The sequence below is a fragment of the Phyllobates terribilis genome, unplaced genomic scaffold (genome assembly GCF_046119375.1).
Source record: "Phyllobates terribilis strain yellow unplaced genomic scaffold, ASM4611937v1 Scaffold_785__1_contigs__length_677335, whole genome shotgun sequence".
Lineage (NCBI taxonomy): Eukaryota > Metazoa > Chordata > Amphibia > Anura > Dendrobatidae > Phyllobates > Phyllobates terribilis.
Window position 1 is genome coordinate 3,602 of NW_027363545.1, and position 23,581 is coordinate 27,182.

Genomic DNA, 23,581 nt, shown 5'->3' on the forward strand with positions numbered 1-23,581 from the left:
ATATAATAATTATGTGCATCACCCACATGCCTGGACTCTTCTGGTCGATGTCTCCTTTCTGCTATACACTAGAGTGGTATACTATGTGCACAGATACATGGAGTGCCATATACTTCTCAGGAGGTGCGCAGCGTCCACCTCCTCACCGCACAGGCCCACAAGCTCCTCTCCGGCAGGAAGAAGATGCATTCAGGCGGCTCCTACCACTGCAGCAGACGGCAGTGCACAAGTATACAGGGTGCAGTGTGGATGTGTCTGCACCACTGGGATGTGCCCGACCTGCATGTATACATATGCCCCTCTGCAGGGCGGACTGGCCGACCGGAGGATCAGGAAAACCCCCGGGTCCCGATGGCCCCGCCCCCTACACCCCTGGGCCCTGTACAGAGAACAGAGCCCCCCCCCCGGTTCGCAGCACTGCCGATATGATTAGTGATGGGCCCTCTGCCTCCTCTGCGCAGCACGACACTGCCGGCGCGTGCGCAGGAGGTCAGTCTCAGGGTGATGACGTCATTGCCCTGGGACTGCTTCCTGTGCGCGCTGTGGAGTATGGACCCTGCGTCGCTCCAGGCAGCGGCTGCAGCTCATCTCGACGCCTGAGTATGAAACGGGGAGGGGGGAGGGAGGAAGGGATAGGGGGGAGGGGTGACTGGGAGGACCCCTGGCCGAGGCTGGCAGTAAATACTACTGGACAATGGGCATGGTTCTCATCATGCCCATTGCCCAGCATGTCCTGCTGCCAGCCTCTGGTTACTGGTACTATGCCCAGCAGCATGTACTACCACCAGGGGCTGGCAGGACATAGTGGGTGGGCATGATAGTACCAAGGAGGCTGGCAGGACATACTAGGCATGAATCATGCCCAGCATGTCCTGCCAGCCACTGTTGGTACCATCATGCATGCCCATTGCCCAGCCACTGGTGGTGTGGTACTATTATGCTAGTACTAACACCAGTGGCTGGCTGGCAGGACATGCCATGTGAGCTTGAATGCTAATACCACAGAGGCTGGCAGTACATACTGGGCAATGGGCATGATAGTACCACCAGTAGACTGACTAGGCGGTCTCCAGGGCTCCGTCTCCCCTTCTCGCTGCTGTTAGGCTGGGTTATCATTGCGTTTATGCTGTGCGTTACAACGCATCCGTTGTAAATCAGCGCAGACGCAATGTACCGTAGACTTGCATAGCAAATATAGGCATGCGTTTGAAAGTATGCATTATTTGCAACGCACAGGAAAACATGGTCGGCGGCTGGAGGCCAGCTGAGCACTTCTCTGACAACTGGGTTCTAGTGTTATTCTGTGCCTGCTCATCTCTGTCAGCAGGCATATTTGTCTAATGGCAAAGATGTAGCTGAGCTGGAGACAGAAGATCCGTGGATTACGTCAGAGCGAGGATTTTGTTTTTAATTAAAGATGGAGTCCCTACATGTGTTTTGTGTTTTATTTTTATTAAAAAATTGTGTTGTGTTTTTTTCTGTTTACTGGAAATTCATGGTGGCCATGTGTAGTTTGGCGTGACGCCATGAATTTCAGGCTTAGTGCCAGCTGATAATACAAAGCCGGTATTAACTCCATTATTACCCAGCGTGCCACCCCCCACCAGGGCCGTTGGAAGAGCCGGATAAAGTGCCTGGAAATGGCGCTACGATGAATGCGCCAATTCCAGGGGTGGCTGCGGGCTGCCGTTTTCAGCGTGGGGGGCCCAGAATGCTTGGGCCCTACCATGCTGAGAATCCCAGCCCCCAGCCCCCCCGATCAAAATATGGCGGGAGCCCACGCATTTTTTTTTTTAATTATTTTTTTAAATAATTAAAAAAAAACATTGGGCTTTCCTGACTTTTGATCGCCAGTCAAGGTAAAACCAGGCAGATAAAGCAGACAGCTACGGGCTGCCACCTCTATCTGCGCTGAGAATCAAAATTTCTGCAGAGCGCTATGTCATTTCTGTTTTATTATTTATTTATTTTCACACTTCTATATATGTGACAGTCCCAACAGCCAATCACAGAGGCTGACACAGAGAATGGGTGTCTGTGACTGGCTGCTTGAGTAACCTGAAAGCAGCCCATACATAGTACCATACTAGAATGTATGGGCTGATTGTACATTACTCAAACAGCCAATCACAGAAGCCCATCCTCTTTGACAGCATCTGCGATTGACTGTTGGGTCTGTCACATATAGAAGTGTGAAAAGAAAATTTTAAAAACAAATTTTTGATTCTCACCGCAGATAAAGCAGACAGCTACGTACTGCCACCCCCAGCTGCCTGGCTTTACCTTGTCTGGCGATCAAAAGACAGAGAAGCCGAATATTTGTTTTAAACTTAACTTTTTTTTTTCCCGCCATATGTTGATCGCCAGCCAGATAAAACCAGGCTGCTGGGGGCTGGGATTCGCAGCATGGTAAGGCCCAAGCGTTCTTGGCCCTCCACGCTGAAAATCGCAGCCCGCAGCCACCCCTGAAAATGGCGCATTCATCATGGCACCATTTCTAGGTGCTTTACCCGGCTCTTCCAGCGGCCCTGGTGGTGAGTGGCACACTGGGTAATAATAGGGTTAGTACCAGGCCATCTTTGCCTTATCAGCTGGTACTAAGCCCGAAATTCATGGTTTCACGCCAAATTAGACATAGCCACCATCAATTTCTAGTAAACAGAAAAAAAAAGACAGAATTTTTTTTTTTATTATTAAAAATAAAACACATTTAGGGACTCCATCTTTAATAAAGAAAAATCCTCACTCCCAACGTAATCCATAGGTCTTCTGTCTTCATCTCTCTTAGATCTTTGCCATCAGACAGATGAGCAGGCACAGAATGACACTGGAGCACTGTTACTGTGTAGTGCAGTGCTATGTTTCTTTTTTTGTCATTTCATGCAGTGTAGAAATCTTGGGAAAAGTGTGGATTGTGCTCTGGAAGTGATCAGTTATAGCTAACTATGTTATTTTCTGCAGAGATAAGTCCTGTATAAAAGATGTGATATATCGGTCTGCAGTTAAAGGACTTCACCTAGAGACATCACTGGTGAGTATGTGTATTACCTATACACACACACACACTGACACTATATACAGAGCTCCTGTGCATAATGTCACTGGTGATCACTATATTACCTGTACACTGACACAATATACAGAGCTCCTGTGCATAATGTCACTGGTGATCACTGTATTACCTGTACACTGACACTATATACAGAGCTCCTGTGTATAATGTCACTGGTGATCCCTGTATTTCCTATACACACACACACTGACACTATATTCAGAGCTGTGCATAATGTCACTGGTGATCCCTGTATTACCTGTACACTGACACCATACACAGAGCTCCTGTGTATAATGTCACTGGTGATCACTATATTACCTGTACACTGACACTATATACAGAGCTCCTGTGTCTAATGTCACTGGTGATCACTATATTACCTGTACACTGACACTATATACAGAGCTCCTGTGCATAATGTCACTGGTGATCACTATATTACCTGTACACTGACACTATATACAGAGCTCCTATGCATAATGTCAGTGGTGATCACTATATTACCTGTGCACTGACACTAAATACAGAGCTCCTGTGTATAATGTCACTGGTGAACACTGTATTACCTGTACACTGACACCAAACACAGAGCTCCTGTGTATAATGTCACTGGTGATCCCTGTATTTCCTGTACACTGACACTATATACAGAGCTCCTATGTATAATGTCACTGGTGATCACTGTATTACCTGTACACTGACACTATATACAGAGCTCCTGTGTATAATGTCACTGGTGAACACTGTATTACCTGTACACTGACACCAAACACAGAGCTCCTGTGTATAATGTCACTGGTGATCCCTGTATTTCCTGTACACTTACACTATATACAGAGCTCCTGTGTATAATGTCACTGATAATCTCTACATTATCTGTACACTAACTCTATATACAGCGCTTTTTTACATTTTCATTATCAGTCACTATCTGGTGCCATTATGTGCCATGGTCATGGCGTGGCGGTATTTGTCCCTTGTATGTGGTATTATTCAGACAGTCACTATTTTGTGGTAATATGTGGTCTTCTCATGGTGTGGCAGTATATATACCTTGTACTTGGTAGTATTTGATCACTTTGTGGTGGTATGTGTTCTGGTCATGGTGTGGCGGTATTTCTCTCTTCTATATGGTATTATTAGTCTAGGTATAGTGGATGGTTGTCAGTCATTTGTTTTTTCGGATATTAAGAATGGAAACATTCTTTATTTGCAATACATATTAAATACTTGAATGTTTAACCTCTCCCTGTGTTGTGACTACTACACAGCAGCAGAGATTTATTGGTTAATAAAGTTGATTCATTTTGAAAGAGTTTGTGGACTTATGTTATTCCTATATACGGTAACTGCATGGTGCTGGTGGGTCCCAAGATTGATTTTTTCCTGGTGGGCCCCAGGTACTCCAGTCCGGCGCTGGTCCCAGACAGTTACCTCCTCATCTGTCCTGCTGCCGGCTGGGAGTCCTGTACAGTGCAGCATGTAGTGTGATGTGAATGCCACACTATGGAGATGCTGCTCCTACTACTGCCAAGTGAGGATCTCACCTCCCCAGTATGGTGCCCTCAGGAGCTCCCACAGGGCATCACAGGCCTTAGTATGAAGCAATTCCACAAGTCTTCTAGTATTGCTTCATACTAAGGCCTGTGATGCCCTGTGAGAGCTCCCTGAGGAGGTGAGAGCCTCACCTCATACGGCCCCATGATCTCTATGTACGATCCCTGACTGGGCCCCATGATCTCTATGTACGATCCCTGACTGGGCCCCATGATCTCTATGTACGCCGCTGACTCGGCCCCATGATCTCTATGTACGCCGCTGACTGGGCCCCATGATCTCTTTGTACGCCGCTTACTGGGCCCCATGATCTCTATGTACTCCGCTGACTGGGCCCCATGATCTCTATGTACGCCGCTGAGGGGGCCCCATGATCTCTATGTACACCCCTAACCTGATTGGCCCCATGATCTCTATGTACGCCGCTGACTGGGCCCCATGATCTCTATGCACGCCGCTGACTGGGCCCCATGATCTCTATGTACACCCATAACCTGATTGGCCCCATGATTTCTGTATACGCCCCTGACTGGGCCACATGATTTCTATGTACGATCCCTGACTGGGCCCCATAATCTCTGATCTCTCATGATGTTTTTTTTTTATTAAAGATGGAGTCCCTAAATGTATTTTGTGTTTTATTTTTACTGTGTAGTGCGGCACTATGTTGCATTTTGTCATTTCATGCAGTGTAGAAATCTTGGGAAAAGTGTGGCTTGTGCTCTGGAAGTGATCAGTTATAGCTAACTATGTTATTTTCTGCAGAGATAAGTCCTGCATAGAAGATGTGATATATCGGTCTGCAGATAAAGAACTTCACCTAGAGACATCACTGGTGAGTATGTGTATTACCTATACACACACACACTGACACTATATACAGAGCTCCTGTGTATAATGTCACTGGTGATCACTATATTACCTGTACACTGACACTATATACAGAGCTCCTGTGTATAATGTCACTGGTGATCACTATATTACCTGTACACAGACACTATATACAGAGCTCCTATGCATAATGTCACTGGTGATCACTATATTACCTGTACACTGACACTATATACAGAGCTCCTGTATATAATGTCACTGGTGAACACTGTATTACCTGTACACTGACACCAAACACAGAGCTCCTGTGTATAATGTCACTGGTGATCCCTGTATTTCCTGTACACTGACACTATATACAGAGCTCCTATGTATAATGTCACTGGTGATCACTGTATTACCTGTACACTGACACTATATACAGAGCTCCTGTGTATAATGTCACTGGTGAACACTATATTACCTGTACACTGACACTATATACAGAGCTCCTGTGTATAATGTCACTGATGATCACTGTATTACCTCTACACTGACACTATATACAGAGCTCCTGTGTATAATGTCACTGGTGATCACTGTATTACCTCTACACTGACACTATATACAGAGCTCCTGTGTATAATGTCACTGATGATCACTGTATTACCTCTACACTGACACTATATACAGAGCTCCTATGTATAATGTCACTGGTGATCACTGTATTACCTCTACACTGACTCTATATACAGAGCTCCTGTGTATAATGTCACTGGTGATCACTGTATTACCTGTACACTGACACTATATACAGAGCTCCTGTGTATAATGTTACTGGTGATCACTGTATTACCTGTACACTATATACAGAGCTCCTGTGTATAATATCAATGGTGATCATTGCATTACCTGTACACTGACACTATATACAGAGCTTCTGTGTATAATGTCACTGGTGATGACTGTATAACCTGTACACTATATACAGAGCTCCTGTGCATAATGTCACTGGTGATCACTGTATAACCTGTACACTGACCCAATATACTGAGCTTTTTTACATTTTTATTATTTTAGCATTATTTGTCACTATGTGGTGGCATTATGTGCTTTGGTCATGACATGACGATATTTGTCCCTTCTATGTGGTATTATTCAGTCACTATGTGGTGGTAATATGTGGTCTCATGGTGTGTCAGTATTTATACCTTGTATCTGGTAGCATTTGATCACTATGTGGTGGTATTATGTGCTTTGGTCATGGTGTGGCGGTATTTGTGCCTTGTATGTGGCATTATTTGGGCACTATGTGGTGGTAATATGTGATCTGGTCACGGTGTGGTGGTATTTCTGCCTTCTATCTGGTAATATTGGTCTTGGTAGAGTGGATTGTGGTTGGTCATTTGTTTTATCTGATATCAATAAGGGGAAACCTCTTTATTTCCAATAGATATTAAATACTTGGATGTTTAACCCCTCCCTGCCCTGTGACTATTACACAGCAGCAGAAGTTCACCAGAGAAAGCAAGTTGGCATTTGGTGAGATTTTCACCTCTGTATTTATAAGACAAAACCAGGAGTGGGTGAGAAATGCATAAAACATGACCTCGGATTGCTCCACTCCTGGTTTTGTCTTATAAATACTGAGGTAAAAATCTCACCAAATACTCAAAGTGCCACAATCTTCTGACAGTGCGGATTCCACCAATAAATAAGTGATCACCTTCCCAACCTGTGCATCGCTGAGAACTTGTTTTCACCAATAAAAACCCTTTAATGCAAACTACAGTAATTGTACATCGCAGTTCTGGTGAGGGCACAGTGATGGGCAGGAGCCGCCAGTATAATGGGTATAATGGCTAACAGGTATTTGCAAATAGCTGAAGGGTGGGTGGGCCCGGGTGGGCCCCTGGAGTCAATGTCCCTGGTGGGCCCCAGACTCCCCAGCCCCTGATTTGTCACGCACGGACCCGAAGCGACTGTGCACTGCGATACACAAATCCTGTTGAAATTTCTGCTGGCGTTTACAAGCCCCAACCCCCCCTGGGCCCGGTCGCAGTGACTGCCACTGCGACCGCGGACATTACGCCCCTGGCTACGTGAATCATATGTCCCATTTTGGTGCTCCTCACCATTTGCATGGCACAGTCATGCATGCTTCTCTATCACCATAGCATGCTGCAAACAATCAGGATGGCTTCTGCTACATCTCTATATAAAAAGATAGTACATCTGTATTTCTATGATACGTAGAGTGGATGGAAATCATACATCTTGCTAATATTTATTATATTACATTCATCTGATGCTCTGTAGTAACAATGTAAATTAAATTGGCGACTTAGTGCAGTTCTATTACTATTACTAAATGTGGCACCTTGTGTTCCACAGAATATATGAATATTACCTGAATATTTAATCTCAGCTAATGTTCATTTATCTCTTAAATATCATTGGTCAGATGCTGATCACATGACCAGTGGTGGTGCATGCATGATGATTCCATATGAAGTGCACTGAGTGACAGTTGGAAGTGACAGTTGGAATTGACCAACAACAGTGGAACAGATGTCGGCTAACTCTAAGCAAAGCAATAATATGGATATAAAAGAGGAGGAGATTGTGGTGAGCAGAGAAAGAGTGAAGACACGAAGACCTTCCCATGACACATCTGATGATGAGAGGAAGTCTTCAGTCAACAGGACAAAACCACCAGTCCAGAAGAAAGAAGAAGTAGAGGAGAACGTGGTGAGAGAAGCAGCGAAGAGACTAAGACCTTCCCATGACACATCTGATGATGAGAGGAAGTCTTCAGTCAACAGGACAAAACAACCAGTCCAGAAGAAAGAAGAAGTGCAAGAAAAGGAGAAGGTAGAAAGTCAGAAGATGGGAGCCAAGAAGAGAGGAGCCATCTTCATCTCATCAGGGGACAAAAAGGAGAAGAAAAGAAGAAGGATTACATCAGGACAGAAACCCATGGATCTAAAGCAGAAGGCTGAAGAAGCTGAAGGAAGCAGCGGTGTTCGGCCAACCGGCTCCAAAAGCACAGTCTCTGATACCATCAAGAGGAGATTATTATTCCATCAAGTGCTTGGCCGGGGATGCTATGGAACGGTCCTGCTGGCGGAAGATTCATCTACCCGCAAACATTTTGCTGTTAAGATCATCGGCAAAAGAGCCCTGCTTGCTGACGGTGATGAGCGTGTGATGGTGGAGCGACGGGTTTTACAGCTGGCATCTGGGAGCCCCTTCCTTGTCCACGCAGACTTTGCATTCCAGACCAAGGTAGAGTATTGATTGCTCGATATTAGGAAATGTCACACGTACCACACACTGCTCTGCCTCATGGACCCCACTGATATCATCTTACATTTCAATATAGCATGTCCCAAGGTAACCGCAGACAATAAGATGAATGTGATGACTATACACATGGGATATTGTGGCCCCTACTGTAATCAATAACATTTATGGCGGGGCTTGGTACATTGGGAATCATTTATTAAAACAGCCTTTTTACTTATCCCAGCCAATCACAGAACAGCTTTTACTTTTCCAGGTCAGTTAAAACAACCTTAGCTGAGCTCTAATTGGTTAGTATGGGTAACTAGTTTTCTAGTGAGCAGATTTATTAATGAGGCCCAATGTACCCCGCTCTATAAATGATTGAAAATATTAGATGTCATCATAGAGGTCAATGAACTGTAGAAAATCACTTGCCCGGACCTCATGTGTCTAATTGGGTGACTGGTAATATTTGTATCATTTACAGCATTAGCTGGGCATTATCTTGTTCGTAGGCATCATCGCCATGTAGTAGTCTCTAGCTCATTTCTTTGACACTGTAGAATTTTACATATTATTATCTTGCATAGACATGGGATTTCAGAATAGATTAAATGTATTTGTTATTTTTTGTTATTTCCTGGATGACATTGTATTTTGTGTATACCATGTGGGGGGACGGGACCCTGTGTACACTATATGTCAGGGCTATTGACTTTTGTGCACTTTATATACAATTTGAGAATGTGTTAATATTTTTGTATACAAGTATTATCTGTATCTTAAAGGCTTTTTTTAATTAATGTTGGGACATTTTTATGCACGTGCATCTACTTGTTTTTCATTGCCATGTTTTCTATGTATAAATATACTGGAATAAAGTACAAAATCCACTGTCTTGGAGTGAAATTTCTTCTAACCTCACCAACTAATGAAAAAGATGGTATCATATTGACCAGGGGCGAGGTGGGCCAGAGGGGCACATGCCCTCCAGGCCGGTGGCCAAGCAGCTGCTTCTTTACAGACTGCAGGGCGGCCCTGTATCTTTCATTGTGTACATGTGCCAGCTGGGCATCTGCAGCCCAGAACAGCCGGCACAGGCCACGTTCTTATGCCTGCCGGAGAGAAGCTTCAGCCGCTGAGCAGTACGAGAGGGCAGACATCTTTGATTCTTGTAAGGCCACGACCCCACTATCAGTATTTGGTCAGTATTCGGTCAGTATTTTTTCTCAGGAGTTGGAGACAAAACCAGGAGTTGGTGATAAATGCAGAATTGGTGACTTGTTTCTATTATACCTTTTCTCTGATTGTTACTGACCTGGTTTTGGCTCCCACTCCTGAGAAAATATACTGACCAAATACTGATAGTGGGGCCGTGGCCTTAGCCTGAGCTCCGGATAGTGGTCAGGACAGGAGATTTATACTTTTTGTAGAGTGTGGAAGTGGCAGGATGCTGCTCACCTCCTGACAAGTCCAGGGCCAGATCCTGAATGTTATCTATGGTCGCTCTGCTGAGGATCAGACAGATTTATTGTAGCAGATGGACCCTTCAAGCAGGTTGGGGTCGTGCTGTCAGTGTGAGATCATCGGCTCTCGATCTGTATGAATGTTCAAATCACATCGGACCTGAGATCGAGACACTTCAGACCTTACTATACAGACCCCTGCCCCAGACTGATCCTGCACCAGCTACAAGGCCAGAGCCGGCATAACCACCCATTGCACCAGGGCAAGTGCCAGGGCCCTGGGCAAGAGGGGGGGGGGGCCCACTCACAGTTGGGGACACTGGAACGCTATTGGGCCTGTGAGTTGGGGGGGCCCGGTGTAACCCCCCCCCCCCCCGTGCTTTACGGTGTTTGAAATACTCACCTCTCGTCATACCCTGCTGGCCGCAGGTCCAGTCTCCTCTGCGTCTTCTGACTCTGTCACGTCTCAGTGTTGAAGAGACAGGACCTGTAGACCTGTAGCCAGCAGGGTATGAGGAGAGGTGAGTATTTTATTATTTATTTTTATGTATGGAGCCCATTCTCTATGGAGCATTATATGGGGCCCATTCTCTATGGTGCATTATATGGGGCCCATTCTCTATGGTGCATTATATGGGGCCCATTCTCTATGGTGCATTATATGGGGCCCATTCTCTATGGAGCATTATATGGGGCCCATTCTCTATGTAGCATTATATGGGGCCCATTATTCTGTATGGCATAGTACATGACGCCCATTATTCTTCATGGAGTAATATATGGGGTCAATTATGGTGTAATGAGCATTATATGGGGTTCATTATTCTGTATAGAGCATTATATGGGGCCTATTATTCTGTATGGAACATTATATGGGGTCCATTATTCAGTATGGAGCCCATTCTGTATAGAGGACTATGTGGTGCCCATAATACTGTATGGAGTGCTATGTAGTGCCCATAATACTGTATGGAGGACTATGTGGTGTCCACAATACTGTATGGAGGACTATGTGGTGCTCATACTACTGTATGGAGGACTATAATGTACAGTCTAAAATGAAAACTTTTGAATCCCCCCATGACACGCCCCATGCACTGTGAGGATTCGCCGGTTTCTGAGCTATTATAGAATTTACAATAGATATCACTCATGTAATGTAAGAAGTACCGTATTTTTCGGACTATAAGATGCACCGGACCATAAGACGCACCTAGGTTTTAGAGGAGGAAAATAAAAATAAAAAAATTTAAGCCAAAAATGTGTTCCTGATGCACTTTTAAGGGGGAGGGGGTCTTCTGCTGACACTGGTATAGGGGTAATGTCCCCCAATTCTGACAATATCCCCCATCCTGGTATATATGCCCCCCCCCTTCCTTTTATACGTGGTCCCCATCCCCATCCTGGTATGCATGGCACCCCTCATCCCTATCCCGGTATGCATGGCACCCCTCATCCCTATCCCGGTATGCATGGCACCCCTCATCCCTGTCCCGGTATGCATGGCACCCCTCATCCCTGTCCCGGTATGCATGGCACCCCTCATCCCTGTCCCGGTATGCATGACACCCCTCATCCTTATCCTGGTATAGTGGTATGCATGGCACCCCTCATCCCTGTCCTGGTATAGTGGTATGCATGGCACCCCTCATTCCTGTCCTGGTATGTATGGCACCTCTAATCCCCATCATGCTGCACATGGCCCCCTCAGCGTTACCCTGGTATGTATGGCCTCCTCATCCCCCATCCTGGTATGCATGGCTCTCTCATCCCCAATCCTGGTATGCATGACTCTCTCATCCACAATCCTGGTACATATGGCCTCCTCATCCCCCAATCCTGGTATGCATGGTTCCCTCATCCCCCAATCCTGGTATGCATGGTTCCCTCATCCCCCAATCCTGGTATGCATGGTCCCCTCATCCCCCAATCCAGGTATGCATGGTCCCCTCATCCCCCAATCCAGGTATGCATGGTACCCCTCATCCCTATTCTGGTATGCATAGAACCCCACTTTCCTATCCTTGTATGCATGGTACCCCTCACCCCCCAATCCTGGTATGTATGGCACCACTCACCCCCCAATCCTGGTATGTATGGCACCCCTCACCCCCAATCCTGGTTTTCATGGTTCAGTCACCCCCCAAATCCTGGTATGTATGGCACCCCTCACCCCCCAATCCTGGTATGTATGGCATCCCTCACCCCCCAATCCTGGTTTTCATGGTTCAGTCACCCCCCAAATCCTGGTATGCATTGTACCCCTCATCCCCCAATCCTGGTATGCATGGTCCCCTCACACCCCTTTCCTGGTATGTATGGTACCCCTCACCCCCCATTCCTGGTATGTATGGCACCACTCACCCCCCAATCCTGGTATGTATGGCACCCCTCACCCCCAATCCTGGTTTTCATGGTTCAGTCACCCCCCAAATCCTGGTATGTATGGCACCCCTCACCCCCCAATCCTGGTATATATGGCACCCCTCACCCCCCAATCCTGGTATGTATGGCACCCCTCACCCCCCAATCCTGGTTTTCATGGTTCAGTCAGCCCCCAAATCCTGGTATGCATTGTACCCCTCACACCCCTTTCCTGGTATGTATGGTACCCTTCACACCCCATTGCTGGTATGTATGGCACCCCTCATCCCTTTCACGGTGCACAGATACAAAAAAATAAACACATACTCACCTTTCTTCCCTGTGCTCCAGCGCTTCTGTATCCTGTTCTGCCGGGGAGCAGTGCGGCGCCAGAGTACGCGTGTGCCCATACCGTGCTGTTCAACGCCATTTTGCTGAAGACACACTGCAAATATGTCTTCAGTAAAATGGCGCCGGATAGAGCTATGCATATGTGCCGATTCCAACGCCTTCACTCCTGCCCTGGTCTCCGGCGAGAAGAGAAGCACCGCTGCAACGCTCCTCCCGGTCAGGTAAGTATGGCGCCGGAGATTGCGGTATGTGTTCAGTGTCTACGCATACCGCAATCTCCGGCGCCATACACACTCCTCTTACCTGTAACGTAATGGGTTCTTCTGTCTAGAGCCAGACTGCGCAGGCATGTAGCACTTGCCAAGTCTTTAAAGGCTTCAGACAGAGGGAGGCATGTAGTGTTATATTATATATACAGTACAGACCAAAAGTTTATTTAAAGATTTTTCTGTATTTTCATGACTCTGAATATTGTACATTCACACTGAAGGCATCAAAAGTATGAATTAACAAATGTGGAATTATATACTTAACAAAAAAGTGTGAAACAACTGAAAATATGTCTTATATTCTAGGTTCTTCAAAGTAGCCACCTTTTGCTTTGATGACTGCTTTGCACACTCTTGGCATTCTCTTGATGAGCTTCAAGAGGGAGTCACCGGAAATGGTCTTCCAACAATCTTGAAGGAGTTCCCAGAGATGCTTAGCACTTGTTGGCCTTTTTGCCTTCACTCTGCGGTCCAGCTCACCCCAAACCATCTCGATTGGGTTCAGGTCTGGTGACTGTGGAGGCCAGGTCATCTGGCGTAGCACCCCATCACTCTCCTTCTTGGTCAAATAGCCCTTACACAGCCTGGAGGTGTGTTTGGGGTCATTGTCCTGTTGAAAAATAAATGATGGTCCAACTAAACGCAAACCGGATGGAATAGCATGCCGCTGCAAGATGCTGTGGTAGCCATGCTGGTTCAGTATGCCTTAAATTTAGAATAAATCCCCAACAGTGTCACCAGCAAAGCACCCCCACACCATCACACCTCCTCCTCCATGCTTCACGGTGGGAACCAGGCATGTAGAGTCCATCCGTTCACCTTTTCTGCGTCGCACAAAAACACAGTGGTTGGAACCAAAGATCTCAAATTTGGACTTATCAGACCAAAGCACAGATTTCCACTGGTCTAATGTCCATTCCTTGTGTTCCTTATCCCAAACAAGTCTCTTCTGCTTGTTGCCTGTCCTTAGCAGTGGTTTCCTAGCAGCTATTTTACCATGAAGGCCTGCTGCACAAAGTCTCCTCTTAACAGTTGTTGTAGAGATGTGTCTGCTGCTAGAACTCTGTGTGGCATTGACCTGGTCTCTAATCTGAGCTGCTGTTAACCTGCGATTTCTGAGGCTGGTGACTCGGATAAACTTATCCTCAGAAGCAGAGGTGACTCTTGGTCTTCATTTCCTGGGGCGGTCCTCATGTGAGCCAGTTTCTTTGTTTTCTTGATGGGTTTTGCAACTGCACTTGGGGATACATTCAAAGTTTTCCCAATTTTTCGGACTGACAGACCTTCATTTCTTAAAGTAATGATGGCTACTCGTTTTTCTTTACTTAGAATTTGTATTATGGTAAGAAAAAAGCAGCTAACAGTCTATTCAGTAGGACTATCAGCTGTGTATCCAGCTGATTTCTGCACAACACAACTGATGGTCCCAACCCCATTTATAAGGCAAGAAATCCCACTTATTAAACCTGACAGGGCACACCTGTGAAGTGAAAACCATTTCCGGTGACTACCTCTTGAAGCTCATCAAGAGAATGCCAAGAGTGTGCAAAGCAGTCATCAAAGCAAAAGGTGGCTACTTTGAAGAACCTAGAATATAAGACATATTTTCAGTTGTTTCACACTTTTTTGTTAAGTATATAATTCCACATGTGTTAATTCATACTTTTGATGCCTTCAGTGTGAATGTACAATTTTCATACTCAAGAAAATACAGAAAAATCTTTAAATGAGAAGGTGTGTCCAAACTTTTGGTCTGTACTGTATATATATATATGTGACTACTATGTCTCTATAAATGTGATACTCATGTGTTTGTGATCCTCCATTGCTATACTCTGTACGATTGTCTTTTAATTTTTGCAATATTTAATAGAGATTTATTTTAGCGGCAATAAGCGCCTATTGTTTCATTTTGGTGGTATCTATAGTTTTGGTGTTGCCTGTAGTGATAAAGTCTTGGATTACTCATGCTCCTTATGTTGGTAGTCATATATATGACAGTGTATCTACTGTAAAACATCTGATGTCTATATCACAGTATTTGATATACCAGTCACATATTATTGGCTGGCAAATTTTAGCCTGGGGGGCAAGCACAATGCAGCGGCCCATGAGTGTCGCGGCCATCTTTAGGCTTGAGTTTCATGTAGCACCTGATGAGTATAGCATGTGTGCGACCAAGGTACATCTGCTAACAACCCATTTCATAAAGATCACAGCTTTTTTGAGCTGTACTGGTAGAAATTAATTACAAATGGTTCACTTATTGTTAATGGCTGCACAGTTTTTGCAAAAGCATGCGGCCATTACCAAGAAACAAGCAATTTGCACTTAATATCTAATCATATAGTGGAAAAACAGTAGTTAAATGATTGGCAGTGAGCTCCTGTGCTTGGTTTGCACAGTCATGCTGAAAGAGTCCTATTAAAAGCCTAACTGTAGCTTCCAAATTAGTTTTACATGTTGGATAAACCCTTTATTTGTCCTGCTTATTCTTTTCTTTTAAACATCTTTTTATTAAGGTTTTTTTTAAAGAAGGTTAACAATTGAACAAAGAAAAGTCACATTGTTAATGAAACAAATGAAAGATAACGATATCACATAGATTATAAGAGCAGAAATTGACCAGACTGCATAAATTTCAGCCAAACATTGACACGTTTCGGAAGAGAGAAAAAATATAAGAGAGGTTCAATTCTTTTGAACATGTCGTAGTACAAAATTGTGGTCACATAACATGTTATCATATTCAAGAAGGTTTATTGTGATATCCTGGAAATAAAAACTTCAGAAGAGAAAAAGAAAAAAAAAAACCTGGAGAAGGGGGGAAGGTTGAAAGGGAAGTGGGATGAACGGGGAGATGAGATGGAGGGGGGGGGGGACTACAAAGATATAGATGATGGGAGGGGGGGGGGGGAGTTGGGATTAGAATGGGCTAGCGATCTGAGTATTTTAGGTTAGTATTGTGCGGTCTGTAATATATTTGTGCCAGGGACGCCATATCAACGAGAATTGTTTATGCCTTTTTTCATCCCAACTAGCCAATTCTTCTAGCCTGTATACTTGTTCAACCTTCATTTCCCAGAGTGAGATATTTGGGGTCTTCGCAGATTTCCATAAGGATGTCACAAGTAACTTAGCCGAGGCCAGGAGCTGTCTAAGAAGGGTTAATTTTATTTTAGGGATGTTATAGGAACAGAAACAGAAGGCAGATCTCCGGCGAGGTCAAGAGTTACAAGTTTAAAATTGTATTAATAGTTTGAATTATTTTTGTCCAGAAGGGCTTAATCAATGTACAGTTCCACCACATGTGGAGCATAGTGCCCACATCAGAAGAGCATCTCCAGCAGTTAGGATCAAGTCCTTTGTAACATTTCTGAAGTTTTGATGGAGTCATATACCACCTGGAGAGAACTTTATAGCCATTCTCTTGTACTCTAACACATCTAGAGGAGACTTTAGGTGCTAGTAGTAATCTTTTAATTTCAGATGGGGTGAAAGGCCTATTCAGATCCTGTTCCCACTTCATTACATATGGCAGTTTCTTAGGGGTTCTGGCTAGGCATAATTGTTTTTGTAGAGCTGATAACATTCTTTTTTGGGGGTTTTTTGCAGCTATAAGTTTTTCAAAATCAGTCATTTCCCTAATATAATTTGGAGTTTTAAAGACTAGTTTTAAGTTAGACATAAATTTCTGGTACATAAAGGGGTGAAAAGAGATAGTATCTAGCATTTGATTGAGTTCTGCCAAGCAGGGCATGACCCCATTATCTGTAATTTTTTGGAGTGGTGTTATCAAGTTGCGAATTGAGTTGTGTATTGTGGCATTATGGGCTGGAGAAAGGAGAGAACTTGTAGGAGAGGGGAGGGAAACGGGGAGCATATTTGTCTTATATGGGGATTGGACCAGATTTTAAAAGTAGTGGCGGTGAAAGGGTTTTTAATTGATGTATACCTAGTACTACTTGAGGGCGTGAGGATGAGCTGTCTAAGGGGGAATTTAAGGATTGTTTCTTCTACTTTAATCCATTGCTTCTGTGGTGGGAGCCTGATCCATCCACGACTCTTTGGAGATGAGTGGCTTGTTGAAGTATCTTTAGATCTGGCAGATCTATACCTCCTTCAGAGTGTGGGAGGGATAATATTTGTAAGGGAAGTCTGGGTTTTTGGTTGTGCCACAGAAAACGGCTGAGGAGTTTTCGTATGTCAATGAAAAAAGAATTAGGTAGGTGGATTGGAAGGGCTTGCACTAGATAAGTTATTTTTGGCCATATCATACATTTAAGGAGATTTTTCCTACCCAACCAGGAGATGTATGAGATATTCCAGTTGGGGGTAAGTTTCTGGATTTTCTGCAATAGCGGTGGGAAGTTTAACTTATAAAGTTCTTGTAGGTTTGGAGAAATCTCAACTCCCAAGAAACGTATTGATGGGGGGGACCAGGTAAAGGGGGACCCGATTGCCATTTGTGTTTTTTGTGGTTCTGGGATATTTATATTTAAGACTTGAGATTTGCTAAGATTCACCTTAAAATTTGATAGTGCACCGTATTCCTTGAGTAATGTCAGGATAACTGGGACAGATATTCTCGGGTTAGAGGTCATGATCAGTAGATCGTCTGCGTATGCTGCGATTTTATGTTCAGTACCAGCTGATTTGATGCCAACGATCCTCCCCTCCTCTCTGAGCTTTTGTAGTAAAGGTTCTAGTGTAAGAATAAAAAGGAGAGGGGAAAGCGGGCATCCCTGCCTGGTGCCGTTAGAAATATTAAAAGATGAAGACATAACATGAGAGAGGATTAGATACACTGCTCAGCAGACAGTATCACACCGGATAGGATTAGATACACAGCTCAGCAGACAGTATCACACAGGAGGGGATTAGATACACAGCTCAGCAGACAGTACCACACAGTATAAGATTAGATACACTGCTCAGCAGACAGTATCACACAGGAGAGGATTAGATACACAGCTCAGCAGACAGTATCAAACAGGAGGGGATTAGATACACAGCTCAGAAGACAGTATCACACAGTATAAGATTAGATACACGGCTCAGCAGACAGTATGACACAAGAGAGGATTAGATACAATGCTCAGTAGACAGTATCACACCGGATAGGATTAGATACACAGCTCAGCAGACAGTATCACACAGGAGAGGATTAGATACAATGCTCAGTAGACAGTATCACACAGGAGAGGATTAGATACACGGCTCAGCAGACAGTATCACACAGGAGAGGATTAGATACACGGCTCAGCAGACAGTATCACACAGGAGAGGATTAGATACACGGCTCAGCAGATGGTATCACACAGGAGAGGATTAGAGATACAGCTCAGCAGACAGTATCACACAGGAGAGGATTAGATACACGGCTCAGCAGACAGTATCACACAGGAGAGGATTAGATACACAGCTCAGCAGACAGTATCACACAGGATAGGATTAGATACACGGCTCAGCAGACAGTATGACACAAGAGAGGATTAGATACACGGCTCAGCAGACAGTATCATACAGGGTAGGATTAGATACACAGCTCAGCAGACAGTATCACACCGGATAGGATTAGATACACAGCTCAGCAGACAGTATCACACCGGATAGGATTAGATACACAGCTCAGCAGACAGTATCACACCGAATAGGATTAGATACACAGCTCAGCAGACAGTATCACACCGAATAGGATTAGATACACAGCTCAGTAGACAGTATCACACAGGAGAAGATTAGATACACAGCTCAGCAGACAGTATCACACAGGAGAGGATTAGAAACACTGCTCAGCAGACAGTATCACACAGGAGAGGATTAGATACAATGCTCAATAGACAGTATCACACAGGAGAGGATTAGATACACGGCTCAGCAGACAGTATCACACAGGAGGGGATTAGATACACAGCTCAGCAGACAGTACCACACAGTATAAGATTAGATACACTGCTCAGCAGACAGTATCACACAGGAGAGGATTAGATACACAGCTTAGCAGACAGTATCAAACAGGAGGGGATTAGATACACAGCTCAGAAGACAGTATCACACAGTATAAGATTAGATACACTGCTCAGCAGATTATCACAGCATAGGATTAGATACACGGCTCAGCAGACAGTATCACACAGGAGAGGATTAGATACACAGCTCAGCAGACAGTATCACACAGGAGAGGATTAGATACACAGCTCAGCAGACAGTATCACACAGTATAAGATTAGATACACTGCTCAGCAGACAGTATCACACAGGAGAGGATTAGATACACAGCTCAGCAGACAGTATGACACAGGAGAGGATTAGATACACAGCTCAGCAGACGGTATCGCAGAGGAGAGGATTAGATACACGGCTCAGCAGATGGTATCACACAGGAAAGGATTAGATACATAGCTCAGCAGACGGTATCACACAGGACAGGATTAGATGCACAGCTCAGCAGACAGTATCACACAGGAGAGGATTAGATACACAGCTCAGCAGACAGTATCACACTGGATAGGATTAGATACACAGCTCAGCAGACAGTATCACACAGGAGAGGATTAGATACACAGCTCAGCAGACAGTATCACACCGGATAGGATTAGATACACAGCTCAGCAGACAGTATCACACCGGATAGGATTAGATACACAGCTCAGCAGACAGTATCACACCGGATAGGATTAGATACACAGCTCAGCAGACAGTATCACACAGGAGAAGATTAGATACACAGCTCAGCAGACAGTATCACACAGGAGAAGATTAGATACACAGCTCAGCAGACAGTATTACACAGGATAGGATTAGATACACAGCTCAGCAGACAGTATCACACCGGATAGGATTAGATACACAGCTCAGCAGACAGTATCACACAGGAGAGGATTAGATACAATGCTCAGTAGACAGTATCACACAGGAGAGTATTAGATACACGGCTCAGCAGACAGTATCACACAGGAGAGGATTAGATACACGGCTCAGCAGACAGTATCACACAGGAGAGGATTAGATACACGGCTCAGCAGATGGTATCACACAGGAGAGGATTAGAGATACAGCTCAGCAGACAGTATCACACAGGAGAGGATTAGATACACGGCTCAGCAGACAGTATCACACAGGAGAGGATTAGATACACAGCTCAGCAGACAGTATCACACAGGATAGGATTAGATACACGGCTCAGCAGACAGTATGACACAAGAGAGGATTAGATACACGGCTCAGCAGACAGTATCATACAGGGTAGGATTAGATACACAGCTCAGCAGACAGTATCACACCGGATAGGATTAGATACACAGCTCAGCAGACAGTATCACACCGGATAGGATTAGATACACAGCTCAGCAGACAGTATCACACCAAATAGGATTAGATACACAGCTCAGCAGACAGTATCACACCGAATAGGATTAGATACACAGCTCAGTAGACAGTATCACACAGGAGAAGATTAGATACACAGCTCAGCAGACAGTATCACACAGGAGAGGATTAGAAACACTGCTCAGCAGACAGTATCACACAGGAGAGGATTAGATACAATGCTCAGTAGACAGTATCACACAGGAGAGGATTAGATACACGGCTCAGCAGACAGTATCACACAGGAGAGGATTAGATACACGGCTCAGCAGACAGTATGACACAGGAGAGGATTAGATACACGGCTCAGCAGACAGTATCACACAGGAGAGGATTAGATACACAGCTCAGCAGACAGTATCACACAGGAGAGGATTAGATACACGGCTCAGCAGACAGTATGACACAGGAGAGGATTAGATACACGGCTCAGGAGACAGTATCATACAGGGTAGGATTAGATACACAGCTCAGCAGACAGTATCACACAGGAGAGGATTAGATACACGGCTCAGCAGATAGTATCACCCAGGATAGGATTAGATACACAGCTCAGCAGACGGTATCACACAGGTCAGGATTAGATACACAGCTCAGCAGACATTATCACAGAGGAGAGGATTAGATACACAGCTCAGCAGACATTATCACACAGGAGGGGATTAGATACATACACAGCTCAGCAGACAGTATCACACAGGACAGGATTAGATACATAGCTCAGCAGACGGTATCACACAGGAGAGGATTAGATACACGGCTCAGCAGACAGTATCACACAGGAGGGGATTAGATACACAGCTCAGCAGACAGTACCACACAGTATAAGATTAGATACACTGCTCAGCAGACAGTATCACACAGGAGAGGATTAGATACACAGCTCAGCAGACAGTATCAAACAGGAGGGGATTAGATACACAGCTCAGAAGACAGTATCACACAGTATAAGATTAGATACACTGCTCAGCAGATTATCACAGCATAGGATTAGATACACGGCTCAGCAGACAGTATCACACAGGAGAGGATTAGATACACAGCTCAGCAGACAGTATCACACAGGAGAGGATTAGATACACAGCTCAGCAGACAGTATCACACAGTATAAGATTAGATACACTGCTCAGCAGACAGTATCACACAGGAGAGGATTAGATACACAGCTCAGCAGACAGTATGACACAGGAGAGGATTAGATACACAGCTCAGCAGACGGTATCGCAGAGGAGAGGATTAGATACACGGCTCAGCAGATGGTATCACACAGGAAAGGATTAGATACATAGCTCAGCAGACGGTATCACACAGGACAGGATTAGATGCACAGCTCAGCAGACAGTATCACACAGGAGAGGATTAGATACACAGCTCAGCTGACAGTATCACATAGGACAGGATTAGATACACAGTTCATCAGACAGTATCACACAGGAGTGGATTAGATACACGGCTCAGCAGACAGTATCACGAAAGATAGGATTAGATACACAGTTCATCAGACAGTATCACACAGGAGACGATTAGATACACAGCTCAGCAGACAGTATCACACATTACATGATTAGATACACAGCTCAGCAGACAGTATCACACAGGATGGGATTAGATACACGGCTCAGCAGACAGTATCACACAGGATAGGATTAGATACACAGCTCAGCAGACGGTATCGCAGAGGAGAGGATTAGATACACGGCTCCACAGACAGTATCACACAGGAGAGGATTAGATACACAGCTCAGCAGATGGTATCACACAGGAAAGGATTAGATACATAGCTCAGCAGACGGTATCACACAGGACAGGATTAGATACACGGCTCAGCAGACAGTATCACACAGGATAGGATTAGATACACTGCTCTGCAGATAGTATCACACAGGATAGGATTAGATACACGGCTTAGCAGACAGTATCACACAGGAGAGGATTAGATACACGGCTCAGCAGACAGTATCACACAGGAGAGGATTAGACACACAGCTCAGCAGACAGTATCACACAGGAGAGGATTAGATACATAGCTCAGCAGATGGTATCACACAGGACAGGTTTAGATATACAGCTCAGCAGACAGTATCACACAGTAGGGGATTAGATACACAGCTCAGCAGACAGTTCCACACAGTATAAGATTAGATACACTGCTCAGCAGACAGTATCACACAGGAGAGGATTAGATACACAGCTCAGCAGACAGTATCACACAGGAGGGGATTAGATACACAGCTCAGCAGACAGTATCACACAGGAGAGGATTAGATACACAGCTCAGCAGACAGTATCACACAGGAGAGGATTAGATACACAGCTCAGCAGACAGTATCACACAGTATAAGATTAGATACACTGCTCAGCAGACTATCACACAGCATAGGATTAGGTACACGGCTCAACAGACAGTATCACACAGGAGAGGATTAGATACACAGCTCAGCAGACAGTATCACACAGGAGGGGATTAGATACACAGCTCAGGAGACAGTATCACACAGTATAAGATTAGATACACTGCTCAGCAGACAGTATCACACAGGAGAGGATTAGATACACAGCTCAGCAGACAGTATCGCACAGGAAAGGATTAGACACACTACTCAGCAGACGGTATCGCACAGGAGAGGATTAGATACACGGCTCAGCAGACAGTACCGCACAGGAGAGGATTAGATACACAGCTCAGCAGACAGTATCACACAGGAAAGGATTAGATACATAGCTCAGCAGACGGTATCACACAGGACAGGATTAGATGCACAGCTCAGCAGACAGTATCACACAGGAGAGGATTAGATGCACAGCTCAGCAGATGGTATCACACAGGATAGGATTAGATACACAGTTCAGCTGACAGTATCACATAGGACAGGATTAGATACACAGTTCATCAGACAGTATCACACAGGAGTGGATTAGATACACGGCTCAGCAGACAGTATCGCACAGGGCGTGATTAGATATATGACACAGCAGACAGTATCACACCGGAGAGGATTAGATACACAGCTCAGCTGACAGTATCACATAGGACAGGATTAGATACACAG

General features: G+C 44.8%; 1 long non-coding RNA gene across 1 annotated transcript; it reads left to right on the top strand.

Moving 5' to 3' along the window:
* Positions 1-512: 512 nt before the first annotated feature.
* Positions 513-5,452, top strand: LOC141240119 (uncharacterized). Its single transcript, XR_012305421.1, has 3 exons — positions 513-600; positions 2,962-3,031; positions 5,378-5,452. It is a non-coding gene; the product is annotated as an uncharacterized lncRNA (long non-coding RNA).
* The last annotated feature ends 18,129 nt before the right edge of the window (positions 5,453-23,581 follow it).